The sequence below is a fragment of the Pristiophorus japonicus genome, chromosome 1 (genome assembly GCF_044704955.1).
Source record: "Pristiophorus japonicus isolate sPriJap1 chromosome 1, sPriJap1.hap1, whole genome shotgun sequence".
In the NCBI taxonomy this organism is placed as follows: domain Eukaryota; kingdom Metazoa; phylum Chordata; class Chondrichthyes; family Pristiophoridae; genus Pristiophorus; species Pristiophorus japonicus.
Window position 1 is genome coordinate 297,378,689 of NC_091977.1, and position 16,836 is coordinate 297,395,524.

Genomic DNA, 16,836 nt, shown 5'->3' on the forward strand with positions numbered 1-16,836 from the left:
AGTTAATATCTTGGTTGGGATCCACAGTAAGACTTTATTTGAGAGAACTCTATATCTTACCAACAAGAACTCTATCATAATCACCTCAGGAGGGAGGGCTTGCTGGATATTAAAGAGATGATGTATTAATGATATATATTTGTCAAGTCTTTTTCCATACAATATTTGGTAAGGGAGTGCAATCAGAAGAGAGTGCATAATTATTGTCGTAGTAGAATCAAACACAAGTGATGTAATGATGTATTCCAATGCAGTTTATAACACTACATAATTCAGTCGAAAAGTAAAAAAAAAAGATTTGTCACTTTTGTTTACAGAGGTGCTTTAAAAGGCATTCATTATTAGCTACATTGGCTATCCTGTTTGCAGATTAGGGCTGTAGAATGAAAGAATGAACTACCAATAGTTATTATTATAATGAACAAGTTCTTTCAAAGGAGCAAGGTCATCAGAAGCATCCATGAAACTGCATTTCATGTTAAACTATTACAGGTACAATACATAGTACAATCCCCGCTTGTCCCAGAAAATCTCCGATATCAGGCAAATGGTGCTAACCATTTGACATTAGCATAAGCATCAATTACAATGGCATTGCATAAACTGTATTAAGCGTGCCAACTATTTTGGGTAGTTCAAGCAGCTGTTCGCACCTCTTTAAAGGGCGTGTTATTAAGTCCTTTCATGCAGCGCCTCTGTCTTCAGCCTTCTACATGAATTTTTGTACCTGTCCACTAGCTTTGAGTGATTCTGTACTGAGACCCCTAAATTTCTCTGCTCATCCACAGTTCCCAGTTTCTTGTCTTTTAGAAGATTGTTTGATCTATCTTTCTTAGGTTGAAAGTGGATGACCTCGCATTTTTCTGTACTGAACTTCATCTACCATAGTTTTGCCCACTCACTTAATCCATCAATGTCCCTTTGCAACTTTTTGATATACAAATTCCTGCTGTTATCAGTTCATATTTGTCCAAATGCTCAGTCGCTCTGTCCCTAGTAACAAATTCTAGTAACTTCCCCACAACTGGCATTAGACTAATAGGCCTATAAGTTCCTAGTTTATCTCCCCCACCCTTCTTAAATGACATTGCCAGTTTACCAATCCAAGGGGACAATTCCTGAATCGACTGTTTTGAAAGATCATGACTAACATATCAGTAATTTCCTCGCCTACCTCTATTAATGCCCTGGGGTGAAAACCATTGGATCTTGGAGATTTGTCTATCTTTGATAGCATTAGTTTCTCCATTTTTTAAAAACTTGTATTCAATCCAATCACTTCCTCCTCTTGATTTATTTGTAGTTTTCCTTGCATCTCTGGTACTATGGCCCCTATTTTCCACAATAAAGATTTCTGGCATCCACTAACCTTAACATATGTTTTTTTTCCCCACCATTAGCGTAAAAAAAATCCAGCAGTTTCCCCGAACTTTAAGCTATTTTTAGCACTGCGCTACCCAAGTCCATTTTGGGGGGTGGAGTTTATAACGTGCGCCGAAAATTGACTGCGCATGCACTTTAAAAAAAAAAAAATTAGGCAGGCTTCAATACAAGGTAGTAAACACAAGAACATAAATAGGAACAGGAGTAGGCCATACAGCCCCTCGAGCCTGCTCCGCCATTTAATACGATCATGGCTGATCAGATCATGGACTCAGGTCCACTTCCCCGGTTGCTCCCCATAACCCCTTATTCCCTTATCGGTTAAGAAACTGTCTATTTCTGACTTAAATTTATTCAATGTCCCAGCTTCACAGTGCTCTAAGGCAGCGAATTCCACAATTTACAACTCTCTGAGAAAAAATTCCTCCTCATCTCAGTTTTAAATGGGCAGCCCCTTATTCTAAGATTATGCCCCGTAGTTCTAGTCTCCCCTATCACGGGAAACATCTGTGGATATGTGAAAATGTATAAGCAATAAAGACAGTGAAGTGAACTGGATATTAAATGTATACAGACATTAAAGTCGAGAAGTTAAGAACGTGGGAATTATATATGGACAGTATAAGCGGCAGTATTATACCACTAGAACCCCTCAGTGGTGGTCTCTGGACCTGCCGCAGGCACCCTATCACGTGATGGGATTATTGTAAAACAGGGAACCCTTAAGCGGCAGTATTATACCACTAGAACCTCTCAGTGGTGGTCTCTGGACCTGCCGCAGGCACCCTATCATGTGACCCTAGCATACGATCCCAGTGGAAAGAATCAGGACCTGCAGAACTTTTATCAGGATCACGAAGGGGAAGTGAAGGAAATTCTATTAAGGGCTAGAGTGACTGGACCGGAAGGGAAGGCAGATTTTGTGGAAATGGACAGCCCCCAACGGTGGCACCACATATTACTCGTGAAGTATTACCTCCCCACCACGCTAAAGATTTGGGAGTTATGGTGCGCCAGGCTATAGACGAGGCTGACCCTACCAGCCGGGATGTACAAATGTGGACTGGCCCTCTATCCGACAGTACTCACTTAAATCACAGGCAATACCGAGTATCCACCGAGCTTTGGAGGCTAGCCGAGTCGAACCAATTTGCCAGTTTCCAGTCCCTAGCACGGCTAAACAAATGCGACAGTGGTTGGGGATAATCAATTACTGTAGATCCTGGATCCCTAATGTTGCCCTGATGACTAAGCACCTCACCCCGTATACAAATAAGTAAGTCAGCTTTGAAATAGAAACCGCAGACGTCCAAGCCTTTAAGGAACTAAAGACAGCCCTGCTACAAGCTCCGGCTTTGGGCCGGCCCCTCTATGACCGGCCCTTTCAACTGTACTGTACAATCCTGAAAGACTGTGCTACTGCTGTCTTAACTCAGAAACACGGGGATAAGCATAGGCCTGTTGCCTACTACTTTTCCAAAATAGACCCCGTTGCCTTGGGGCACCCTGTATGCACTCAAATATTAACTGCCATCTACAATAGCCTTCAATCTGCTGCCAACCTTACCCTCCAGCAGGATATTGTTGTATACACCTCTCACTCCATAGCTGCCCTCCTGAGTCAACTGCAGACTCAACACCTTACCATGGCCAGGCAAAGCAGATATGAGATCTACTTACTAAACAATCCTAAGCTGACCTTTCGGCACTGTACTGCAATTAATCCGGCCTGTTTTCTTACTGAGCTGCCCCAAGATGAGGAAGAACCCAGTCATGATTGTTTATCTTTAATTCAAGAGACCACATCAGTCAGGGAAGATTTAGTTGATGTACCAATGGAAGATCCAGACTGTATTATGTATGTTGACGGAAGTTCTTCTATTAATCCAGAAGGTACACGAATCTCAGGATACGCCATAGTAAAACAGGAGAATCAGGTCTTGGTATCTACCGCCTTTGAAACCGCCTATTCTGCCCAACAAGCTGAACTATTCACCCTCACCCGAGCCTGTATCAATATCTATACCGACTCTAGGTATGCCTTTGGGGTGGCCCATGATTTCGGACAATTATGGAAAAATAGGGGATTCCTAACCTCACAGGGGAATGAGATATCCCATAAGCAACTAGTATCTGATTTTTTGCAAGCCCTCATGCTCCTCAAGCACATTGCCATTGTTAAATGTACCGCCCACACCACCGGAAAATCCTCGGTTGATATAGGGAACCACTGTGCTGACAAAGAGGCTAAACAGGCCTCTCGTGACCAACAGATGGTAGTGCCCAAAATGATGAGTCAGGCTAAAAATCCTGCGAAAACCAATGCCAACCATCCAAGATGTTATTAAAGCATAGGAGGACGCTCCTGAAAAAGAAAAACTGTTGTGGAAAAATTATGGATGTACTTATGACAATGTTTCTAAACTCTGGACCACTCCCGCGGAACAGACTTGCATGTCTGACGAGTTGGCTCTATGGGTTATTGAATGTATGCATTTTGCTACTCATTGTGGAGCTAGGAACACGAGTGACACACTTTTGGCTACTTGGTGGCACCCTAGACTCCAGGCACTCGCCCAGAACATCAGTAGTCGTTGCCTGGTTTGCCAGCAACATAATCCAGGGAAGGGAGTCCCCTGTGATTGGGGTAAAACGCCCCTACCCGAAGGTCCCTTTGAGACATTTCAGTTGGACTACATTGAGTTGCAAAAAGTTCAGTGTTACAAATATGTGTTAGTAATAGTAGATGTGTTTAGCAGATGGATTGAAGCCTACCCTACCCTGGACAATAAGGCTCAAACTGTTGTTAAGGTGTTAATGAGGGAAATTGTTCCTAGATATGGTATCTCAGCTCGACTGATGACCACCTATGTTCTTTCTCTGACTCAGGCTCTGCGACTAGCTCACAACCAGGTTCGAGAGGCTCACCTTGACCTCCCAGTTTTACCCGAATTGTCCCTCGTGGCACCAGGGAAGTATGGATTCGGAAAGGATTAGAGCCACGATGGGAGGGGCCTTTTCAGGTGTTACTCACTACCTCCACTGCAGCCAAGGTTGAGGGGAAAAGTGTCTGGGTTCACCTGCACCACTGTAAGCTCACCACCCTCTAACGAACCTATTTTACTGGTTATTCTAATTCCTGTTTCTGTTTCAGATTTCCTCTTCTCCATAGCTGAACAAGGCCGTTGACATCCTAATTGTAACATGGACCAGTTTGAACTTTTACCCGCAGTGATAGACAGCCAGCTACACCGACAGTGACCTAAGAAGAGAGACGGGAGAACCGAACTCTTTTAATCAGCAAAATAATTGGACTATTTATCTGAATCCTGAGCCATAAGATGAAACTGTGTCTGTATGCCACAGTCTGTATAATGACAGTTTCGGCGCATGGGAGGGGAGACAGAGACGAGAGCTCCATGTAAACACCTTTTTGTACATGTCTTATGTTTATGTGCAAAATGGGAACTTTTCTAGATGTTGGGTGTGTTCACATTCCCTATACATTCCAAAGGGGGAATTCCTTTGCGCCCCGTTCCACTAACCCTAACTGAGACTGTCAGATGGATTCAGAGCCAAACTATCACGAGAGGAGGGGGGCCAATACAAATACGAGAGAGGAAAGGCGGGTCAAAAGAGGGATCACGAAGACCAGGAGGAGTATCATACCGTTACCACGTGAACAACCAAGTGGAGGTCACCAAGTGGGAGAGTGCTGGAGACCCCATTAGTCAGACATTCCAGGGATGGTACCAACCAACCTATAACCGTGAAAAGGAACCCCCATTCATAGCCCTGACCAATACCTCAGGGATTGGGAGGCCAACCGGGGACATATGTCTAATCCGAAATGACACCAGTAACAAGGGATATATCATAGGGTATAGCAATTGCCCACACAGTCTCAACATCACCACAGGTGCACGAGTCACCATCTCTCTCACCTTCCGGATAACACAGGTGGAGGTTTGTGGGCCCAGTCCTGGGACCCGGAAGATGGACAGGATCCTGTTATCTGGGATATGTGGTGCCATTTGTGCAGCAAGTACGTACCTTGGCGGAAGCACATGCCTCCAGCCGATACAAGCGCGCCATCACCCCCGCCGACAAGTTCTTTGGGGTCATGATGTTCCCAATCCGGATAGGACATCTCATGGATGAAGTACAGAACCTAGAGACGATATTGGAACAGATAGCTAACAATACTGCTGAAGCTCTGGAGGGCATCACAGCTGAAATGGTAGCAATAAGGACCGTAGCATTACAAAACCGAATGGCCCTCGATTACCTGTTAGCTGAGAAAGGGGGAATGTGTGCCCTGATAGGATCTGAATGCTGCACTTACATTCCTGATAGTTAAGAAAACAACCAATCTCGCTGATCACAGAAGAAGGGAGGTAAAGAAGTTAACCACCCCTGCAGGAGGAGTAGGCTGGTTTGATTGGCTGTTAGGTGGATCTTGGGGATCGTATCTAACGCATGGAGCAATTATTCTCATCGTAATAATAATTACCTGTTGCTTGATTATTGGTTGCTTTAACCTTTGTGGTAAAGTCATGATTGGCAAGATTAGCAAACCCTCTTGTGGTCAAGGGCTCCCGGGTTATGATCCAACGAACTAAAGAACTATTCGACAATAACAACAATATGATTCAGGAAATAGAGTGTGAACGGATGAATGCGATACTCCTAGAATGATCCTAAGTGTTATCATGGAATGATAAAAGGGGGGAATGTGGATATGTGAAAATGTATAAGCAATAAAGACAGTGAAGTGAACTGGATATTAAAGTCGAGAAGTTGAGAACGTGGGAATTATATATGGACAGTATAAGCTAACAAAGAACTCATGAAAGAATAGCCATGAAAATCTCAGACTCGAGACTGCAAAATATTACAACACTAACACATATTGAAACAAAACCCACAGCTTGCAGAAAAACCTCAAGGTCTTATTAAATCATGTTATTAACCTGAAACATTAACAGAAGGTCTTTGTTTAAAATCAGACCATACTTAGGTCGGCTTATGAGTGGACAAAGGGAAAGAGGGATCAAAAGGGATAGGCTGAACTAGGATGTCACTCTAGCCCTATCTTGTTATCTTTTGCCGAAAATGTATAACCGTCGTCCCTTTACAATGTAACTTCACTTTGTCCGTAGGAAGTGAGTGCGATCTATCAGAGTTGCATTCCTTCTGTCTGATAAGGTCCCTGATCGGGATTTGCTTTTTAAATAAAAGCTTGCTTTGTTTAAAGCACAATCGGTATTCGACTCAGTGATTTCACTGAACCAGATTGAGGGAAAAGAATCCACATTTACACATCCTCTCGGCATCCACCTTGTCAAGCCCCCTCATAATCTTTTATGTTTCGATAAGATCACCTCTCATTCTTCTGAATTCCAATGAGAAGAGGCCCAACCTACTCAATCTTTCCTCATCAGTCAATCCCCTCATCTCTGGAATCAACCTAGTGAACCTTCTCTGAACTGCCTCAAAAGCAAGTATATCCTTTCATAAATATGGAAGCCAAAACTGTACGCAGTATTCCAAGTGTGGCCTCACCAATACCCTGTATAACTGTAGAAAGACTTCCTTGCTTTTACACTCCATCCCCTTTGCAATAAAGACCAAGATTCCATTGGCCTTCCTGATCACTTGCTGTACCTGCATACTAACCTTTTGTGTTTCATGCACAAGTACCCCCAGGTCCCGCTGTACTGCAGCATTTTGCAATTTATCTCCATTTAAATAATAACTTGCTCTTTGATTTTTTTCTGCCCAAGTGCATGACCTCACACTTTCCAACATTATACTCCATCTGCCAAATTTTTGCTCACTCACTTAGCCTGTCTATATCCTTTTGCAGATTGCTTTTCCTCCCATCTTTGCATTGTCAGCAAACTTGTGCTATATTACACTCGATCCCTTCTTCGAAGTCATTAATATAGATGGTAAATAGTTGGGGACCCAGCACTAATCCCTGCGGCACCCCACTAGTTACTGATTGCCAACCTGAGATTGAGCCATTTATCCTGACTCTCTGTTTTCTGTTAGTTAGCCAATCCTCTATCCATGCTAATATATTACCCCCAACCCTGTGAACTTTTATCTTGTGCAGTAACCTTTTATGTGGCACCTTGTCAAATGCCTTCTGGAAGTCCAAATACACCACATCCACTGGTTCCCCTTTACTCACCCTGTTCATTACATCCTCAAAGAATTCCAGCAAATTTGTCAAATATGACTTCCCCTTCATAAATCCATGCTGACTCTGCCTGACTGAATTATGTTTTTCCAAACGTCCTGCTACTGCTTCTTTAATAATGGACTCCCAACATTTTCCCATACTTCCTCATCATAGGCAGTCCCTCGAAATCGAGGAAGACTTGCTTCCACTCCAAAAGTGAGTTCTCAGGTGACTGAACAGTCCAATACGGGAATTACAGTCTCTATCGCAGGTGGGACAGACAGTCATTGGAGGAAAGGGTGAGTGGGGAGTCTGGTTTGCCGCACGCTCTTTCTGCTGCCTGCGCTTGTTTTCTGTATGTTCTTGGCGACGAGACTCGAGGTGCTCAGCACCTTCTCGGATGCTCTTCCTCCACTTAGGACGGTCTTTGGCCAGGGACTCCCAGGTGTCGGTGGGGATGTTGCACTTTATCAAGGAGGCTTTGAGGATGTTCCTGAAACGTTTCCTCTGTCTACCTGGGGCTTGCTTGCCGTGTGGGAGTTCCGAGTAGAGCACTTGTTTTGGGAGTCTTGTGTCCGGCATGCGGACAATGTGGCCCGCCCAACAGAGCAGGCCAAGTGTGGTCAGTGTTTCGATGCTGGGGGTGTTGGCCTGATCGAGAACACTGACGTTGGTGCATCTGTCCTCCCAGTGGATTTGCAAGACCTTGCGGAGGCATCGTTGGTGGTATTTCTGCAGCGATTTGAGGTGTCTACTGTATATGGTCCATGTTTCTGAGCCATATAGGAGGGCGGGTATTACTACAGCCCAGTAGACCATAAGCTTGGTGCCAGTTTTGAGGGCCTGATCTTCGAATACTCTCTTCCTCAGATGGCCGAAGGCTGCGCTGGCGCACTGGAGGCAGTGTTGAACCTCGTCGTTGATGTCTGCCCTTGCTGGTAATAGGTTCCCGAGGTATGGAAAGTAGTCCACGTTGTCCAGGGCCGCGCCATGGATCTTGATGACTAGGGGCGGGGGGGGGGGGGGGGCAGTGCTGTATGGCGGAGTCAGGTTGGTGGAGGATCTTTGTCTTATGGATATTTAGTGTAAGGCCCATGCTTTCGTATGCCTCGGTGAAGATGTTGACGATGACTTGGCGTTCAGCCTCTGAATGTGCGCAGATGCAAGCATTGTCTGCGTACTGTAGTTCGACGACAGAGGATGGGACAGTCTTGGATCTGACCTGGAGGTGACGGAGGTTGAACAGCTTCCCACTGGTTCTATAGTTTAGTTCCACTCCAGCGGAGAGCTTGCTGAATGTGAGGAAGCACTGCAGTGAGGAAGATCGAGAAGAGAGTTGGTGCGATGACGCAGCCCTGCTTGACCCTGGTCCGGACAGTGATTGGGTCTGTGGTGGATCCATTGGTCAGGATCACAGCTTGCATGCCATTGTGGAGCAGACGGAGAATGGCAACAAACTTTTGGGTCAGCAGAAACGGAGGAGGACACTCCATAGACCCTCGCGATTTAGAGTGTCAAAGGCCTTTGTAAGGTCAAAGAAGGCCATGTACAAGAGTTGGTGCTATTCCCTGCATTTCTCTTGCAGTTGTCGCGCCGTAAAGATCTTGTCTGTTGTACCCCGTAGTGGACGGAATCCGTACTGTGACTCCGGGAGGAGCTCCTCAGCCACAGGAAGATGGTTGAGGAGGGTTCTAGCGATGACTTTCCCAGTGGCTGACAACAGGGATATTTCTCTGTCGTTGCCGCAGTTGGACTTGTCCCCTTTTTAAAAGATAGTCACGATTACTGCAGCTCCGAGATCTCCCGGCATGCTCTCCTCCTTCCAGATGAGAGATGAGGTCATGCATTCATGCCTCTCCGCCATATTTTAGTGCCTCAGCGGGGATTCCATCCGTTCCTGATGCCTTGTTCTTGAGCTGACGGATGGCCTTTTCTACCTCATGCAGGGCTGGGGTTTTGCTGAGATGGTGGCGGGTAGTATGCTGTGGGATGGAATCGAGGATACTCATGTCAAAGGCAGAGTCTCGATTAAGGAGATCTTTGAAGTGCTCCTTGCAGCAGGTCCTGTATGCCTCTGTGTCTTTGATAAGTGTCTCCCCATTCTTGGCCAGCAGTGGGGTGGGGCCTTGGGTGCTTGGGCCATAGGTGGACTTGACTGTGGTGAAGAATCCTCGCACATCATGGCTGTCGGCCAGCTGCTGAATCTCCTGTGCTTTCTCCACCCACCATCTATTCTTTAGGTTGCGGGTTTTTTGTTGGACCTCGGCCTAAAGCCGCCTGTAAAGCTGCTTTGCTGCTCCCGAGTTGGGTTAATGTTTTAGGTCAAGAAATGCCCTGCGCTTGCGATTTATTAGCTCTTGGATCTCCTGGTCATTCTCATCAAACCAGTCCTGGTGTTTCCTGGTTGAGTGACCGAGCGTCTCTTTGTAGGCACTGGTTATGGTGGCCTGGAGGGCAGACCAAGCGCTGTGGGCATTCTGCGTCTCGGGGTCATCAAGGATCGGCAGGTTAGCAGTGAGGTGTTGGCTGTATAGGGCTCTCTTTGCTGGGTCTTTTGGGCCTCGGCGTTGATTTTTCTGTGGCACTGCTTCTGTTGCTGTCATTGCTTTGGGACTATATTGATGTTGATGACGGAGCAGGTTAGGCGGACTTATATTAGGCGGACAGATAAACATACTTATCTAGTTGATCAGACCCTATTCTAGTGGATAATAACATTTTTACAGTACTTAAATATCCCTTGAAATATATGATTGTTTATTGAATCAGCCTATGCACTGCATCACTGTCTTCAAATGCAAACAGAGATAAACATTGCAAATGTAAGGGAGGCTATTTAAAAACAAAAATCAATGTCCAGTTTTTAATATAATACAGTGATCTTTTCCAATGTGCCTGGAGTTTCTTGCGTGGAGGACCATCGACCAGGGATAGCAGCAGGTCGGGTCGGGTGCGTGGAAAAGGCTCTTCCGAATGTCACAATGTGCCTGGAGTTTTCTCTACGAAGGAAAAGACCCTCCTTCATGTTGTGATGTGCCTGCAGTTTGGTCTTCGAGGGAGGAGGCTTCTCTGAATGTATTGATGTGCCTGGAAGCATCTTTTGAAATTCGCCTGGAGTTGGAACTTCGAGGAAAAAGGCAGTTCTGGAAGATTTTTTTGAAATTTGCCTGCAGTTTGCTCATCAATGGAAAAGGCTCATCTGTAAGTTTTATTTTGCCGAGTTTATTTTTACCTGCAGTTATTTGCTCAGATAGCGTGGAGGACCTTCGGCCAGGGATAGAAGTGGGCCAGCGCTGATTTCATTAAGTTAAGGCAAGCTTTTTCCAAACGGGCTCTAATGTCTCTGTACGCCGTTTAAAAAAAAAATCGGTGGTGGGGAAAATGGCCTTAATGGCCAGAAATGGCGTGGAATCACTTTTCAGTGTGCACTAAGTGCCACAACATCTGCCGCCAAAAACTCTGGTCAGTGCCGGCAGGCACCAAAAGTTTGTGCCAAATTAAAAATGGCCACAACATTTGCCGCCAAAAAAAAATCACTGGGCGCCAAAAAATCGGCGCCCAATGATGGCGAGAATAAGGACCTTTATCCTCTACTGTAAAGACCGATACAAAGTAGCTATTTAGTAAGTCTGCCATTTCCTGATTTTGAATTACAATATTACCTGCATCGGTCATTAAGGGGCCCACATTACTCTTACCCACCCTCCTTTCTCTTAATATATTTGTAAAAAAACTTTAGTGTTGTAGTAGATATCCCTCACACATTTTGCTCATATTCCAGTAGATATGCAGAGTGAACTCTCACCAAGATTAGTTAATGTAACATTAATTAGCTACTTTAAAAAGCTTGGTATCAAATCAAGCAATAAAGAAAGGAAAGATAGATTACGAAGGTAAACTTGCGCAAAACATAAAAACAGATAGTAAAAGCTTTTACAGATATATAAAACGGAAAAGAGTGACTAAAGTAAATGTTGGTCCCTTAGAAGATGAAAAGGGGGATTTAATAATGGGAAATGTGGAAATGGCTGAGACCTTAAACAATTATTTTGCTTCCGTCTTCACAGTGAAAGACACAAAAACCATGCCAAAAATTGCTGGTCATAGGAATGTGGGAAGGGAGGACCTTGAGATGATCACTATCACTAGGGAGGTAGTGCTGGACAGACTAATGGGACTGAAGGTAGACAAGTCCCCTGGTCCTGATGAAATGCATCCCAGGGTATTAAAAAAAGAGATGGCGGAAGTTATAGCAGATGCATTTGTTATAATCTACCAAAATTCGCTGGACTCTGGGGAGGTACCAGCGGATTGGAGAGCAGCTAATGTAACGCCTCTGTTTAAAAAAGGGGGCAGGCAAAAGGCAGGTAACTATAGGCCGGTTAGTTTAACATCTGTAGTGGGGAAAATGATTGAAACTATCATTAAGGAAGAAATAGCGGGACATCTGGATAGGAATAGTGCAATCAAGCAGACGCAGCATGGATTCATGAAAGGGAAATCATGTTTAACTAACTTACTGGAATTCTTTGAGGATATAACGAGCATAGTGGATAGAGGTGTACCGATGGATGTGGTGTATTTAGATTTCCAAAAGGCATTCGATAAGGTGCCACACAAAAGGTTACTGCAGAAGATAAAGGTACGCGGAGTCAGAGGAAATGTATTAGCATGGATAGAGAATTGGCTGGCGAACAGAAAGCAGAGAGTCGGGATAAATGGGTCCTTTTCCGGTTGGAAATCAGTGGTTAGTGGTGTGCCACAGGGATCAGTGCTGGGACCACAACTGTTTACAATATAAATAGATGACCTAGAGGAGGGGACAGAGTGTAGTGCAACAAAATTTGCAGATGACACTAAGATTAGTGGGAAAGCAGGTTGTGTAGAGGACTCAGAGAGGCTGCAAGGAGATTTGGATAGGTTAAGCGAATGGGCTAAGGTTTGGCAGATGGAATACAATGTCGGAAAGTGTGAAGTCATCCACCTTGGGAAAAAAAACAGTAAAAGGGAATATTATTTGAATGGGGAGAAATTATAACATGCTGCAGTGCAGAGAGACCTGGGGGTCCTTGTGCATGAATCACAAAAGGTTAGTTTGCAGGTGCAGCAGGTAATCAGGAAAGCAAATGGAATGTTGGCCTTCATTGCGAGAGGGATGGAGTACAAAAGCAGGGAGGTGTTGCTGCAACTATATAAGGTATTGGTAAGGCCGCACCTGGAGTACTGCGTGCAGTTTTGGTCACCTTACTTAAGAAAGGATATACTAGCTTTGGAAGGGGTACAGAGACGATTCACTAGGCTGATTCGAGAAATGAAGGGGTTACCTTATGATGATAGATTGAGTAGACTGGGTCTTTTCTCCTTGGAGTTCAGAAGGATGAGGGGTGATCTTATAGAAACATTTAAAATCATGAAAAGGATAGACAAGATAGAGGCAGAGAGAGGTTGTTTCCATTGGTGGGGGAGACTAGAACTAGGGGGCACAGCCTCAAAATACGGAGGAGCCAATTTAAAACCGAGTTGAGAAAGAATTTCTTCTCCCAGAGGGTTGTGAATCTGTGGAATTCTCTGCCCAAGGAAGCAGTTGAGGCTGGCTCATTGAATGTTTTTAAGTCAAAGATAGATAGATTTTTAAGCAATAAGGGAATTAAGGGTTACGGGGAGAGGGCGGGTAAGTGGAGCTGAGTCCACGACCAGATCAGCCATGATCTTTTTGAATGGCGGAGCAGGCTCGAGGGGCTAGATGGCCTACTCCTGTTCCTAATTCTTATGTTCTTAATCTATCAAGTTCAATATATTCAAGAAAACACACCCATGCCGTAATGGCAAGTGTCAAGATGCTTGAGAAGTGGCGCTTGAATGATTTGTCGTCATGTTTTGCACAGACTATGGGCTCAAGTTTCAGCCCGAGTTGCTCCTATTTTTTTGGAGCAACTAGTTTAGAATGGAGCATCTTAGAAATTGCAATTCTCGGCATTTAGTTTGCTCCAGTTCTAGTGAGTTAGAATAGTTCCATTCTAGAACAGATTCTTTTTTCCAAAAGGGGGCGTGTCCAGTCACTTACGCCTGTTTTACAAGTTTAGGCAGCGAAAACTTACTCCAAACTAACTTAGAATGGAGTAAGTGTAGATTTTTGTACGCTCAGAAAAACCTTGCCTATAAATCAGGCATAGGGAACGAGAGATAAGGGGGGGAAGGGAAGGGAAGTTTACAAACATGAAACATGTCACTTTTACAAATAAAGAGCCATCATCAATAATGTGATAAATAAATCAATAAATCAACCAATAAATCAATGGAAAAAAAATTTTAAAAAATCAATAAATAAAAAATTAAGTTTCTACGCAACGACTGCAGCACCGGGAGCCCTCCAACAGCGTGCTGGGACACCCCCCCCCCCCACCCAGTGTCTGTCTCTCTATCAGTGTCTGTGTGTTTCTGACAGCGAAGCGTGGGGGGGGGAGGAAGAGGGGCGTGGGGGGGGAGGGGGAGGTGGGTGAAGGGGAGGTGGGTGAAGGGGAGGTGGGTGAAGGGGAGGTGGGGAAAAGAGAGAGGTGGCCCGGCAGACGAGAGGAAGCCGGGCCGAAGACTTCGAGCGGCGCCTGCCCCCAGCAAGATGCTGTTCATGGAGGTGCGCCGTTCTAAGCGGAGGAGCAAACTTGGGCCCTATAACAGGTATGTTGAAGAGGATGCAAGATAACAGGTTGCCCATCACCTCCATGATCTTGGCCGGCAGTTCACACCATGTAAAGAGGGTAATAGTTCAAAGAATTTGCCATAGGTTGAACATTTTCAGGCACCAAGTCCACTCATCTGGCATTCAGTACAGCAAAATTCAAGTCCCATGCATTTCACGGCATAGAATCTGTTCACTCTGTAACTGGAATCAAAGATGGCCAAATTAGGAAAGCTGTTACTATAGTCTACCTCTCTATCGATCTATATATAAAGTTGGTTTGAGCTGCCATCTTGAGTTTTCCCTCAGCAGAAAGTTTGAGTATAAGTAGCATATATAGCACAAGAAAATAAAAATTAAATAATTCTGAACAAAATGTTTATTCTTACTTTGGAGTTGTTTGCACATTTATACAGCGTCTTTCACAGCCTCGGGATGTCCCAAAGCGCTTTACTGCCAATGAAGTACTTTTGAAGTATAGTCACTGTTGTAATCTGGAAAACGTGGCAGCCAATTAGGAACACAACATAGGAACAGGAGTAGGCCATTTAGTCCCTCGAGCCCGTTCCGCCATTCAATTAGATCATGGCTGATCTGCAACCTAACTCTATATCCCTTGGTTAACAAAAATCTATCAATCTCAGATTTAAAATTAATAACTGATCTCGCATTAAGTGCTGTTTGCAGAAGAGAGTTCCAAACTTCTACCACTGTGTGTGTAGAAGTGTTTCCTAATTTCACTCCTGAAAGGTCTGGCTCTAATTTTTAGACTATGCTCCTAGTCCCAGACTTCCCATCAGCAGAAATTGCACACTGCAAGATTCCACAAACAGCAATGTGATAATGACCAGATAAATCTCTTTTAGTGACAATGATGTTTTGTTTGAATTCACTTACGCCCGAACTTCCTCTAACTTTTATATTCAAAAAGGCTGTTACATGCTTATGATGCTGCAGTTTGGGCGTAACCTTCGAAGCAATTCTACCCCTATGTAGTCTTTACTATGTTGCTAAGTGATAATTGCCAAGTTTCTATAAAGTTATGCCGAAACATAATATTAACTGGAGGTGAGGCAGCTTGATTTTTTTTTGTGACATTTGTTTCCCAATTAAGTCTATTATTCAAAGACTTGTTTCTATCTGGTGACAATTGGGTCCATTGAGATACTGTAATTGGATTGTTATATCACATCACTCAACTCTGACTCATTGTGAGGCCTTCAGGGACTCCTTTGGCTGTCATAACACAAGATCATTTATTAACAGCTCTAACTCTCTGTACTTCTCTGATAAGTGACAGCCACTAAATGGAAAATCTGAATACAAAACCATGTGTGGGTCGAGGAATATTTAAACTTCTTTTTGGAGTTTTACTTTTTCTTCCAATTATCTCCCTTTGTTTTTTGAAGCTGTGACTCACAGTTGCCTGTAGGTCTCCTAGACAGCAATGCTCTGATTTTGTGATTCGGAAAAAAATGGAGTTGCGAATGGCAGTTGCAAAATATTGACTTGTTCCAAGAACCTAGGGCTCAATTTTCCACAAAGTTTTTTTTTACCGTATTTGAAGAGTTACGCCTGTTTTTGGGGAGCCTCAAGTACGCTTAAAAAAAATGTTTTAAGTTTCCCAGTTTGATTTCTTAATTTTTGCGCAGCCTAACCTGTCCTTTAGTTTTGGGGGTGGCGCCTTGATCTGCGCCAAAAGGATCAGGTTGCCACGGTAACCAGGGACACAATGCGGGCTAAGGCTGGAAAGTGACACTTACAGCTCAGCTCACAACCTGCACAAGCACATTAAAATACATTGCAGCAACCATTAAATTATTTAAGTTTCCCTCTTCCACCCGATGCCGGTGTCGATCCCTGCTCCTATCCCAGGCCGAAGGGCCTCCCAGTCCGCTCCCCCACCCCTAGTCCTGGCTGAGTGGCTTGCTGGTCTGCTCCCCCGTCTCTAGCCAAGTGGCTTGCCGATCTGCCCCTCGCCCTGGCCGAGTAGCCTCCCAGTCTGCTTCCCCCCACCTATCCCAGGCCAAACAGCCTCCTCCCTCCTGGTCCCCGCACCTAACTATACCCGAAAGGCTTCCCTCCCTCTTTTACCTCTCCTGCTGCTGCTGTCCGAGCATCTGCTGTACTTACCTACATCGATTTTCTTAACTTTCTACAGAGGCCACATATGTTGGCCTAAGAAGAACTGGAGAAACTTGCAGCTGGCCAAACTTGCCTCCAGGAGCCAAAGTAGGTCAGCGAGTACAGGAGTGATGGGTGAGTAGGGCTTGGTGTGATTTCAGGTATGGGCAGCAGAGTTTTAGCTGAATTCAAGTTAATGGAGGGTGGAAGATGAGTGGCTGGCCAGGAGAGCATTGGAATAGTGGAGCCCTGGATTATGGTTTTAGCAGCAGATTTTTTTTTTTTAATATTCATTCCTAGGAATTGGACGCTGCAGCTGAGGCCAGCATTTATTGCCCATCCCAATCCCCGCTCCTATCCCAGGCCGAACGCCCTCCCGGTCTGCTCCCCCGCCCCTCGTCCTGGCTGAGCGACTTACCGATCCGCTTCCATGCCTCTCGCCGAGTGGCTTGCCAATCCGCTC

General features: G+C 44.8%; 1 protein-coding gene across 5 annotated transcripts in view; it reads right to left on the bottom strand.

Moving 5' to 3' along the window:
• The window catches only part of LOC139271122 (neurocalcin-delta), a 484,215-nt gene that overhangs the window by 69,687 nt on the left and 397,692 nt on the right, over positions 1-16,836 (bottom strand). Inside the window, exon 1 of one of the 5 annotated variants that reach the window (XM_070888491.1) lies at positions 5,437-5,471. The exons of the other annotated variants lie outside the window; for them this stretch is intronic. The gene's annotated coding sequence lies outside the window, so the exon portion shown is untranslated. Of the gene's footprint in view, positions 1-5,436; positions 5,472-16,836 lie in introns of those variants that run through there. 5 annotated transcript variants of the gene reach the window in all.